Raw genomic sequence first — 12,803 nt, forward strand, 5'->3', positions numbered from 1 at the left:
GCTTATATTGTGTGTGTGTGTGTGAGCACTCTCACTCCCACACTCAGCACATCCACCGTGCCTTTCAGTGGCACCCCCAGGACTCTCTCAGGGCTGGCTTCACCACCAAAGAGCTGCCAGACTTCCAGCCCCGCGACCAGAGAATGCCCTTCAGCCTGTAGGAGGTCCTGTGTGCCTGGGAATACCCAGTACAAGCGCACTGTCAAACACAGGTGGTCAAAACACAAAATCTGTCTGCAAGATATCTTTAAAACAGGGTGTTTAGGGCTGGCACAGCCATCACTACCATCACCACAGGGTTCACACACAACCCAGTTTAGAGTTCTCCTGCTGTCCTCCAGAGCGGACCCAGGGTTTGGTCTGGCGAATTTCAGACCTCATAGTTTGGTGCTGATGTGAATAACAAGAAACTGGTTTGAATAATCTCCTGTTTTGGGAACAAGTGTTAAAAACAGCACATACTTAAAGAAAAGAGGGAAGGGTGTAGGAATTTCACAGCTTCAGTATAATTTGACCTGTGCTGTTAATTTATATGGCTGAGGATCCTCTCCTCTGAGCATGTTAAGAACATGCAAATATGGAGAAAGATGATATGCTCCTGATCATGCGCTGCATGCCCAAGGTGGATCCACAGGTCTACTTCCACCTCAGTAAGTGTAATCCTAACGCTGTATCCAGTAACAGTTTGATGACTTTGTATTGACACTCCTACAGTGTACTTGCTGTCCAGCTGAGGGCTACAAATATGGCTGGCTGTGTCACTGGCCCCTTAGAGAAAGTGCTCCCAGGTGTTCTCTGTGGCAAGTAACAGCTAAACCAGGGAATAAAATCTTCTCCTGTGCTCCCTCTCCGCCCGCCAAAGCTTTTTAGCTGTTCTGTTTCCCATTTGCTCAGGATAGCCTTCTTCCAAAAAGCTAAAAGACATTCTAAAACGTCTTTGTACATTTATTTTTCAGAGTCTTTCAGTGTTGACTTCCTCTCCATGACATACCTTCAGAGTACCCTGGAGCCAGGTCCTGTCTTGTTCCTATAAGGTGAGGACATTGTAAGGGGTCCACTGTGGCTCTCTTGCACTGGTGGGATAGCTGACATGACCAGATTAGCCACATATACCCCTGAGCCCTCTAGACCAAACTGGCCAGGACTGAGACTCTGTGCTCCTCTCCTGACAGACTCTCAGCACCCATTGTCTCGGTTTCTCTGCTACAGACCAGGCTTTCCCTGGTACCTTCACCTGGGGGAATTTTCTGTATCTTGGTCTCTTCCTTACTGAGGGAAAGAACCTTCTTTTAAATATTTTCCAGCCAGCATTTCTGCAGAAGCAGCACCTATCATCATTCCTGGATATACAGTATTGCACCAGGAGATAAATTTCTCTCTTTTTGTATACATAATGCATAATAATAATTCATTCTGTTAATTCTCTGATTCTCTCCCAACACTTCCAAACTCATTCACCCTCTAAGCATGTAAAGTAAACTGCAGGGACAACTCATATTGTATCTACAGCTAAACACTCTCTTGCATTCCCCTGCTGCCCAAACAGTACTCTCTGGACTCATTCCCTGTGGGCTGGCAGTAGCTCAGGGCTCACAGGCTCTCTGAGCCTTGTATCTGATGCAAAATCAGTTTCTTGCTGAGACCTCGCAGTTTCTTCACAAGGCTTCTGCAAAAGCCTAAAAGAACATGCAGGAGACTTTATCCATCACAGGGCTGTCCCAGGCTGCAGGACGAGAGTGGATCTGAGATGGGCTGCCTTCCAGGAGATGATTGTTGCCACCTCCTAGAGACAGCTTGCAGCAGCCTTGCCAATTGCTGTGTTTCATCCCTAAATATAGGAAGGTTTTAGGCTTTATAACATGATGAAGATGAGTAAGAGATCTTCCTTGTAGGGACAAAAGTGTACTGACACTTCGTGGAAGCAATATATCACCTTTGAGAACCAAGGTATGCATTGTTTTAAAAATAGAAGATAATAAGATAAAGAATAACCACTGGAACAGAGAAAATTGGTGTGTAGGTTATGTTCCAAAAGTCTCCTCATTGAAGCTTCAGATGTTGCCATCATCCCTCTTGAAGATTATTTCAAGTCTCTACTAATATATGGATCTTGAGTGTGGCTGTTACCATGGGCACACATCTAATCAAATGGGGCCTAATTATGTATATTACCCAATTTGGCATTTGGGAGCACTTCAGTGATGATACTTCTGCTTGTCTGACAAATAACATGATTATTCAGTAAGCTGTGTTATGTTTTAAAGTTGGATTTTTTGTTCTTTGATAAGAAACTGTCTAAAAGCACCAAAAGTGCTTTTCGCTTGCAAAGTCATAGCCATTAGCAACCAAATTCAATTAACTACATTTGATAAGCTAATAAATTTATTTAGGACTCTTTGTGCTATGCTCAGTCACCTTTAGAAAACACTTCATCATTAGTCACCAAAAAACAAAATGTACTCTTTTTTCCAAGGATGAGAGCACTTCAAAAACTTTGGTTTAACATTATAAATTACAATGCTATTTGCTTTAAAAATAGATTTTAAAATTGATGCTTGCCTTCAGCTTCAAGACTGAAAACAGATTATTTATATATGTCTTGGATTTATGGGAAAAGCAAGGAATTTTTCAGACTCATGTCAGAAAAAAAGTTGGTGATGCTCATTCTCATGGTCTCACTATATTAAAAATGCGTTCTCCTACCCTGCTACAATGCACCCAGACATGAGCAGAAGGCAAAATTTTTTTCCTGTGACACCCACAGAGGAGGAGGTTGCCAGCAGAAGGACAGTGGGATGGGTAGTGACAGAGGCTGCAGAGCTGGGCCATGCTTTAAATAATCTGAGACAATGAGCTGGGAGACAAGACAGGAGCCTGACAAAGTTGGGTCTAGGTCCTGGGGAGAGGAGCAATCCCACCTGTGCATAGACCAATGCACTTTCCTTCTCTGTCTTTCTGCTAACTTTACTCTACTATTTTTCTTCTAACTATATTTAGGAAAAGGACAGAGAAAGAGCCCTCTGGAATTGTGTTATTTTACCTTCAATCCCCATGACACCCACATAGCTGCCAGAAGGACATGTGGTTGGGAGAACCTGCCAGTTAGAGCAGCCTCTTTCTTCCTCTCTTCCATGCACTGAAATGGTAATGAGAGAAGAAGGAGACCTTCACTAGGTGACCAGAAGCATATCACCTTCTGTGCTTTTCTTCCCTTGACAAGGGCTCCTCAAGTCTGCAAAAGAAAAATATGCAGAGTTGAGTACAGGAATTAAACAAACTCCTAAGCTGCAGGAGGAACTGGTAGAACAGAGCAGAAAACCACCCAAACTGGAGGTGTCTAGTCAAGACTAGCAGTAAAAAAGTGTCTCTACCAGAGTCAGTGATGAGTAAGTCAGATCATGACAAGACAGAGGAACTACTTGGCAAGATGATGTCCAGATGGGAGATCACTGATACCAGCACAAGTTGTGGCAGGTTGGCTTTGGCACAATTATTTCAGAAACCCATTGGTGAGCAGAGCTGCTGATCAGAAAGAAGACAAGGACCCTCTTTTGCAGCTCCAGTGTGGACATATGGAAGACCCCCAGTTGCCCTCTCTCCTCAGCATGAGGATACCTGCCCCAACCACTAGGCAGGTGGTCTGCAAGGGCACAACTTACTGGTGCTGTGCTGAGTGCTCCTGCTCCAGCTGCTCAATGAGCTTGTGAGTGAGCTGGTACAATTGGAGTCTGTATGGCTGCCAGTGTAACACCTAGGCTAAATGCCATTTATGTAAAATTTAAGGGTTAATAACAAACCACAAAATAGTAGTTGGAATATGGGTATCCTAGCTAAAGATGGGAGTGTATCATTCAGTTCTGGTTGTCATCTGGTTCAGGCAGCAGACTGTGCAAATCCATTTTGAAATTCCCAGCTCCAGTTGCTCTGTGACACCAGGCACCACACGGCCTCCTCTCACTCCCCCAGCACCCCACATCATTAAAAGTAATTAAACTCTTGTCCTGTGGTGTCCAGGTGTCTTGTGACACCTGGTAAGTCTCACCTCTAACTACCCACTTGGCTGTGCTGAAATAGCAGCGCTGCAGATGCTGCCTGTGGGGCTCAGTCCGCTCCCACCAGAGTGCTGGGCGAGCCGCTGGGAGGGCACCCCCAGCTCTGCCTGGCTTTCCAGGCCACAGCAGGGAGCTGCAAGTTAATCAGCAGTGCCCCACAGCAGGTCAGCACACCCAGCTATCTGTGTTTTCCCTTGTTTGCCATTTTCCATCGGCCTCCATTTTCCTCCAAATCTCTTTGGTGTACCAATTAATCCAGAGGGTTTTCATTTACTCCAGCCATCCAAATCAGCAACACACGAATACCCCCCACAATCACTGCCAACAGCTCATAATACATTTTAACTGCTCCTTGGCCTTTGATGTGTTAGCCTTCTGGGCAACATTATCATTACCCTTTATATACCTCTGTGGGTGAATGCAGCACTGCACATGCTGAGTGCAACGGGTTTGTTTGTGCCTGAAATAAAGCACACTGCCCTAAGAACCTGCAAGAACTGTGCCCTCTTTACTAGCAAAACTCTGAACCAGCCCAAAGCAAACAAGAATTAGATCCTGAGTTATGGAGAGCTAATTCTCACAGTGGATGAGCAAATATAGGAAGGAACAGGACAAACCCAAAAGAGGGGTTTGCCTAGGGGGAAAGGAGTCCTGGTATAGTTGGAAATATGGGCATCATGTCAGGGGAAGCAGATAGTGTGCCATGCAGATGTGCTCATGCTGGAAGTGCATATGGAATGGCATACATCATTCCAGCTGAAGTATCAGATGCAGTCAAATTCAGGAAAACATAATGGGAAAAATTTAGGGAGGCAGGATTGTTGTGGTCCTAGACTGGGGCATTCTTCACAACTTTGGAGACATTTATGGTTTTGAGTTGTCTTGTAATTGAAATAGTTACAATTGTATTTCTCAGGGAATATAAATCAGTGTGCGTGGCAGCAGGCTGACAATTTGGAAGGGTGCTCAGCCCAGTTGGGAAAATGTGAAAACAGTCAGAGCCCTGAAGGATTAGAGATGGCATGGGTTAGCTAAGGTTGGTTCCACAGGACCCACACAACCCACAGGTGCTTACAATAGAGGAGTGGAGAAACAAGCTCTCTGTAATAAGATATTTTTGTGGGAAATTATGGATATACAATGTTAATATGTGTGCACCATATTAACATACACAGTCCTCAAGTCCAGCCAGTGAGGGAGGGCATCCAGACTTTGCCCAGACAGCCTGTACCCTCTGAAGTTTCCTACTTGTCTTGCCAATTCTCTTACCAAAGGTAATAAGTGGCTCCCCCAGTCTCCACAGTCACCTTCTAGCTGTAAAACAAAGTGCTACTTAATATTGGCCTTCTTTATCCAGAGGGCTGATATTTTATTTTTTATAAATTCAAATCATAACTTCCCTATTTGCAGGCATCATTCTGTAAAGGATGGGTTGGCCTGTGCCCATGCAGCACAGACCTTGGTATAGTGAGCATGATCAGCCTCCAGATCCCAGCTCTCCAAGGGGCTAATGCTAGATAAAATTAGGACTACCTCAGAAAGGTAAATTAAATTAGAACTACCTCTGGGAGGCAGAGAAGGGGGCTGCTTGCAGCATATTGGTGCATTGGTCCCTAAAATAGGAATGAGCCCTTCCCCACTCCCCCTGAAAGCAGGTGGGGATAAATAGATCACCAAGAAGAGCTATTGAAACATGCCTGGGGGAGGCCTGGTTTCAAGCAGGGCATGAGACACTGAACAATAGCTGCCATTTTGAAGCAGCTAGAGCCCAAAGTGCTCTTGAGGAGGTGACAGAAAACACTGTCGCAGGGTACGACCCTTGCTTGCGAAATAAATGGTCCCTGAGAGCTCATTGTGCAATGGCTGCTGACGTGCAAAGCCAGCGCTGAAAAACATCAACTGTGCTTTCTAAAAATATGAAAGAGCAGTGCCCAAGGGAGGTGGCTTGGGAAGGGAGAAACAGAGGGAAGAGCCCAGCAGTGTTGCTGTATCCCTGCAGGATTTCTGGGAAGGCACCGTGCCTTTCTGTGCCCTGCTGAGAGCAGGGTCACACCGGGGCCCTGCTCACAGGAATCACCAGCCATGCCAACAAGCCCCTGGAGGAAAGAGCTCCTGCCCTTCAGTAGTCCTCAGAGAAGAGCACATCCCTACAGCAAGCTTTGCAGGTGGGAGACAATCCTCCAAGCCAAGTCATTCACTCAGCCTGGCTGCAACTGAGTGGGGGACAAGGGGTGCTGCTGAGCTCCCCAGGGTGAGCTCCCCTGACCCCCCCCACCAGGAGAGAGGGCTGAAAGACCTTGGAGAGGCTTTGCTGCCCAGCAGGTCTGAAGGATGTGGCCAGACACAACCAAGCAGGGCAGCCCAGCCTCTGCCACTGGGGCAATCCTGGCCACTGCCACCACCTCTGGCTGCCTGTCCAAGCCCCCAGAGATGGGGGAGGTTCCTCAGCTGCAGGAGAAGCCAGCCAAGAAAAAGGTGCAGAAACAGTTAAAGCTGGTAATTAAAATTCCCAGCAGAAAAAACATGATCTGGGGAGAGAAAAGCATCCTTTCCAGCACTGCCAACCTCACATACTCAAAAACTATGCACCACGCTCCAGAGAATCACAGCTTTAAAATTGCAAGGCATTTTGTTCTGTTTTTTAAAGAAAATTATAAACATTTCTTTTCCTATTTGCACTTCTCCTACTTGCACTCTGGTTCCCTGATGTTTATGATCACATTTTCAAACTTTTCTGCGAATCCTTGAGGGTGACAAACTAATTTTTTTCTATAAAATAAAACTGAGTAGCTCACCTAATGCCCACACCTTTGTGCCAAACTGCAAAGATCAAAAGACTTACACTAAAATGAGGAGTATAAAAACCACTGGAGATCTCAAGAATGAGCACCCTGCAGTGTACGTCTTGTCATTTTTCTCCAGGGTTGCACAAAAAAATGTTAAGATATTTTAACCGACATCACATTGCTGAAGTATTTCATTTGTCAGCATGAAGAACAGGTCTTCAGTGTCATTTTACTTCCAGTAATAATGTTGCTTACAGCCGAGAAAGTTAAAACTGAGACTGCTGTCCCTGCCTTAGGGGCCAGAGGAGCACACGGTTTCTAGGACCCTATGGTGTGCTCAGCGCTGTTGCTGCTCATGGAGCAGGGAAGGCTGTGAAACATTATTCAGTGTCAAACCCAGACCTGGCCTTCCATCTTTAGCCTGATCCAAACAGAAATGTCTTGGCCCAAAGGGGCAGGTGGGTGCCATCAACTTCTTTCCTTTGTGTCTGAGGGCGCTGAAAGAATTGCCGCACATCTTGCAGGGAGACCTGTGCTACAGAGCAGGTACACCATGGGAAATATATCAGCCAGTAAAGAGGTCAGTAATCCTCCAAGATTAAAGGCTGATCTGAGAGTGAGCTCACTAGCGTGCCTCTTGGAAGGATTTGGCATGAAACAGCCTGATTATCGATTGCTGTCCTTAAGAGAACGTGATCCTCTCCTTTGCACTGATCCTGTTAGCTTTATTTACCATAACACTTGCTGAAACATCCTCTTGCAGAAATAATGGCTTCCTTTGGTTGCTGTCAGAATGAACAAATGGAAACAAAATTATGCTGCTAATAATGGTGTCCTACTCTAATTAATTAAAGCAAGACAAAAGCACTGCACTGCTGGGTTTGGCTTGCCATTGCCTGGGTGCCTGGACAAGCCCCAAGCACAGGGGCTGACCACAGGAATACCAATAACACAGCAGTGCCTAATACACGAGATTTCTACCAGCCCAGAAACTCAGCAAAACATTCATGAGGAATAGGAACATGTTTGGCACCCAAACTGGGATCCAGCCACCCAGAGGCTGCTGTTCTAGACAGACCTCAGCCCACAAGGGCCTAAGGAGCTGCCAAAGATGGCAGATGGGTAAAGTACACAAGCAGAGGCCTTTCAACAGTCCTCTTGAACTTTTTGTGGCACACCTGCACCATGCAGAAAGGCCAACAGCTCAGTGCAGGCAGGCAGTAATAGGGCTTTAGCAGGATGGTAGAAGAGAGGCAGAAATTGGTTGGCCTGTGTCTTACAACAGGATGCTAAGCAAGGAAATAAGTCCAGCTCTCTTCCCTTGCAAGTAAAGACCATAAACTCTGCACATCCTGCCTCTTCAGACTGAATCAGGGTCTGGTCACAACAAGTACAAGTCGAAGAAAAAGGGAACAAAGTAAACGGAGTGCACAAATCCAAACTAAAAAGCAGTGGCATAGCCACAGCAGTGAGAACTCACACCCTGTAAACACACAGGTCCCCATATCCAAGTGCTGCTGAACACACAGATACTTATTTAGGATTTCTCCACTGATGGATTGTGGATCACAAGAGCTTGGCCAGAAGTCCAGGACTATCCAGGCTTCAAACATCCCTTGGGAGGTGGTTCCAGGTGCCCACCTCAGCTATGGTGCTGTCCTCCATGCCCACTTGGGGTGCTCCCTTGGGCTGGAACACTCAGGACACCCCAGTGAGTGTCCTAGGGGAGCCAGGCTTTCACACCAGCCTTTCTGTGCATTCATAAGCATCTTGGGCTCTTTCATCAATCCTTGACTATTCCTGAACACCATATTTCTTACCTTCCACTTTTCTAACCATCTCCTGTATTAAATCTTCATATTCATTATGTAGGAAGGAGGACTAGTGCATGCCACCAACTGTGCAGTTTAAAGCGATAACATCAGAACTTGAGCACCACCTACCAAATGAAATAATTTAAAATGCAAACTTTGATACAAAATGAGCACACTGGCCTCAGCTCAAGGTGCAATTTCCCTTTGTAGATGTACAGCATCCACAGCTGGAAGTTAGGCAAGCAACTGGGCAACCTTCTGCTGCCCACAGCAGCTCTCACAAGCTCATGCCAGAGGCTTCTCACGTGACCCAGAGAGAAGACAGCATTTTCTGTATAGCTATCACCCTGCAAAGGTCAAGGAACAGTAGCTAAGGTTCATTTCTCCTGTGAAACTAAGAACAATATCAAGGCTATACAGATTGGAGACAAGTTTAGGGAAATGTTCTGCTGATAGCATTTTATCCAAGTTGCAGGAAAACTAGAGCTGTCAAATTTTTCTGAAGCTGTCTTTGACATCTGGTCCCTGAAGAAATGAAACATGCAAGATTAACTAGACCCACTAATTACATAGTAAATAACTAACTACAATGGACAATAAAAATGTCTCTTCCTTCAGAGAAAAATAAGCATCACAGACACGAACACACTTCCTTCTGTAGAGTTTTTCATTAAAAAAAAATGTCCCCTTGAGGTGAACCTGCTTCAACACCCCACTGACACCTTTCCTGCAGGCAGAGGTAGGAAAAACAGAGACACCCTTTGAGAACATGGGGTGCCCTCAACCAGGGGTGCTCCCTGGGGTTTTCTGCCACAGACCTGCAGCTTGCTTCCCACTGAGGGAACACAGAGTCTTTCCCATTTATCACCACATTGCCCACTGCTACAGGTTCCTTTGGGAAACAGAAAATCTATCACAGCAGCCAGAAATCCATGGCAACCTAGGCTTGCCTAACATAAACATAACCCTTCTCCAGAGCTCTCTGACTGGAGTAAGTTAAAATCCCTTAGGGTAGTAACACCTCTGGAAGGATGGGGTAGGACCCTTCCCACCCACCAAGACCCTTAGGTATTTCCCAGTGCTGGTGGAAAGCCTCCCTCTAGAAATTCAGAGGAAGATTCAGTGTCCTGATATGATAGAAATGTTGGCCTAAATGACTGAAGCACCTCACACTCTCAGGAGCAGCATTTCTTTCTACAGAGTTTCCTACACTGCTCAAGGTATAAACAATGCCTACAAGCCCAGTAAACTCAAATTTAAAATAACCTCCCTGACAAAGAGGCGTCAGAGCAAGTTTCTTTTTCACTGCTGGCCGGCTATAGAGCATGCTCTGGCTGACGTTGCCAAGTCCACCCTGGGTCTCCAGCTGGGATGAAGCCCTCAGCCACAGCTGGAACAAGTCATGACAAGTTGATTGTCTCTGCAGAAGCTCTCCTTGTTCCATCCCCACTCCAGTACAGTGCCCACATGTGTGCAGGGCTGTGATGGGCAAATTGCCTCAAAATCACACAGAAATGAGCCAACTGATTAGCCAAGCACCTAACAGTACAGTTCTCAATGTTTTCACAAACCTTACCTGAGCAAAATGTGGGCACCAGAGGTCAAAGACTTGTCTTGTATTGTGGGCCAGCAATGTGAAATCTCATATAATGAAGCACCACTGCTCCTGTCGGGCACATCTGCTGAAACAGGGCCTTTGGGCAGCCACTAGATTGAGCTCAGGTTATGGTAAAATCTGTAAAAACACAGGAGATGATGATCCCAGCTGCAAACAGAGAAATTAGACTTCAGCCCCCCTGCCACTGAAAGGGTCACATAAGCCTTTTTGTATTTATCAGGTGGATTTATGAAGCTGCATTATGAAAGCATGAAGCACTAACTCCTTCCAAAAAAAAAATAAAAAAAAAAAAAAAAAAAAATCCACAAGGCAGCATTAGGCCGTAGCTGTGGATTTGGGGATGTTTGTGTTTCCCAGGGCCGATGTGAGCAGCCCGCGGTGCGCGCTGGGCGCTGTGCTGTGCAGGCGGGCGGGCAGCGCCCTCCAGCGGCACCAGCCCGGCAGGGCAGCGCTCCCCGGCCCGCAGGGGAGCGGAGAGCGCGGCTGGCGGGGCAGCCGGGAGCTTACCTCTGAGGAGCCGAGCCCTCCCAGCGAGTGCCTGAAGGAAGGAAAAGGCACGCTTTGCCCAGGGATTAAAGAGACGGCTTCTGCGAGGCAAATGCATCCTCTGGTAGGTGACTTGAGCAGTAAGGCAGCAGCATGCCCGTGCAACAGCCGGGCCTTCTGCAATGAGAGCACACTCCTTCCTCCAGCCATCCCTCCAGCCATCCCTCCAACCATCCCTCCGGACATCCCTCCGGCCATCCCTCCGGACATCCCTCCGGACATCCCTCCGGACATCCCTCCGGACATCCCTCCGGACATCCCTCCAACAATCCCTCCAGCCATCCCTCCAACAATCCCTCCAGCCATCCCTCCAACAATCCCTCCAGCCATCCCTCCAACAATCCCTCCAACAATCCCTCCAACAATCCCTCCAGCCATCCCACCTCCCAGGTCCCACCGCAGGGATACAGCTCTTTGGCCACACTTAAATGCAAACTCGCAGCTCTGGTGCCCATGTCAAATAACTGAATGTCCAAGCATGAACCAGGGTGAAATAATGATCCTAATTTATTCTGCTTTCTTCAACCAGTCTCTTCCTTGGCTCCTGTGGCATTTCCTCCATCAACTACTGGGAACCAATAGGAATTATTCAGCTGTGCAATGTGTACCAGTTGAACAATGAACAACTAGCAGGCATTTTTTAAATTATTAGAGTCATTGAAACATTCTTCTACAGTCCTGCAAAGGGTGACAGTGTTAGAACATTGACATTTTAAAAACCTGAGCTACACTGAGTTTAGGGGAAGAGGAGGTGCTGCCCAGGCAGTGACACTTTATAAGCACTTTATTGCTTGGCTTGACTCTTTCTGCATTCCTTACAAAATTCAGCACACAGCTAAAAGGCAAACAGTGAAAAACAAGCTTTCCCCAGGAAGGCTGGGGACTCACAGAGGGGGAAATGTCCTGAAGACAGGGATAGAAAGACATAAAGAATTGCTGTGGGCTTTGCTCCTGTGCTCTTCTCTTAATTCTTATGGATCTTGCCCATGTGCTACTTGGGCAGCCCTTACTTGCGCCTGGTGGGCTTGCAAATGCCTACAGAAAATCAAAATGCACACAGTGCTGTAGGCCTCCTTGCCCTACCTGCTCAGCCAGGAGCCAGCAACGAGCTGAGGCACTACTCTGCCACCACAGTGACACAGGGGGCTCCAGGCACCACCTGTGACTTACTGAAGGGCCCTTTGTCCCCAGAAATGGCAGTGTGGTGCTCACAAAGGTGTAGGAGAAGGTATGGATGTGCAGAGCCGCTGAGAGCCACGGGCGCTGCTTCTTCCCGCCCGATGGGGGATGCCTGTGCTGGCCTCCTGAGCTGTTGTTGGTGCTTTTCCGGCCTGGCTGCCAGCCTGGAAAACAAAGTTCCCAAGGAAAACAAGAGCAAGTGGGGAGGAACACGGAGAACAGCTCTGACATTCCTGCCTGCCTCCAGCAATGTTTCCAGAGCAATAGGGCTGCAGAGGCTGAGCCTGCTGAGCTCCCAGATGAATAGAAGCAATGGACAAGCTACCGCAGCATCATAATACCCTTCAGCAAAGGAATTAGAGCTCAGCCAGAGCGCAGCAAATCTCCCCGCTTAAAATCCCTTCCCCAGTCCGGTTAGTACAACTACCAAATAACAACTTCCCTGTCTGCAAGGCTCTTTTAGACCCAGGCTTTATATCCTGCAAGCAGAGGACAGGATTTCACCAAGGGGGATTTTCTTGAAGCAGGATGACTGAAGAATACTCTCGCTCACCAAGCCCAGCCAGGAGAGGACAGAGCAGCGGGTGATCCACCAAAGCTTCCTACAACCGTGTCCACTGGCACTAAGGTAACACCATCTGTTTTGGTCTAGTTTAACGTGCTCCACTCTGTCTGTTTCTAGAGTCCCTCCCTTGACCTAGGGGATGGCTCAGGTCAATCTGAAGGCAATAAATGCCTTAAATGAAGGCAAAGCCTGCTGAGGGATCAGGAAGCATGCCACCTGAGAGAGCAAGGCAGGCAGCGTGCC

General features: G+C 47.2%; 1 protein-coding gene across 2 annotated transcripts in view; it reads right to left on the minus strand.

Annotated features, from left to right (window-relative positions):
- Positions 1-12,099, minus strand: part of SMOC1 (SPARC related modular calcium binding 1) — a 160,479-nt gene extending 148,380 nt beyond the window's left edge. The window contains exons 1-5 of one of the 2 annotated variants that reach the window (XM_088057977.1): positions 12,029-12,099; positions 11,200-11,381; positions 10,778-10,933; positions 10,229-10,387; positions 3,041-3,232 (exon numbers count right to left, since the gene is read on the minus strand). The gene's annotated coding sequence lies outside the window, so the exon portion shown is untranslated. The remainder of the gene's footprint in view (positions 1-3,040; positions 3,233-10,228; positions 10,388-10,777; positions 10,934-11,199; positions 11,382-12,028) is intronic. The other variant, XM_088057978.1, reaches the window with a different exon arrangement.
- Between the last annotated feature and the right edge of the window lie 704 nt (positions 12,100-12,803).

The sequence above is a fragment of the Pseudopodoces humilis genome, chromosome 7, assembly GCF_049639895.1.
Source record: "Pseudopodoces humilis isolate 2021_Gansu_Grassland_sample_001 chromosome 7, ASM4963989v1, whole genome shotgun sequence".
Lineage (NCBI taxonomy): Eukaryota > Metazoa > Chordata > Aves > Passeriformes > Paridae > Pseudopodoces > Pseudopodoces humilis.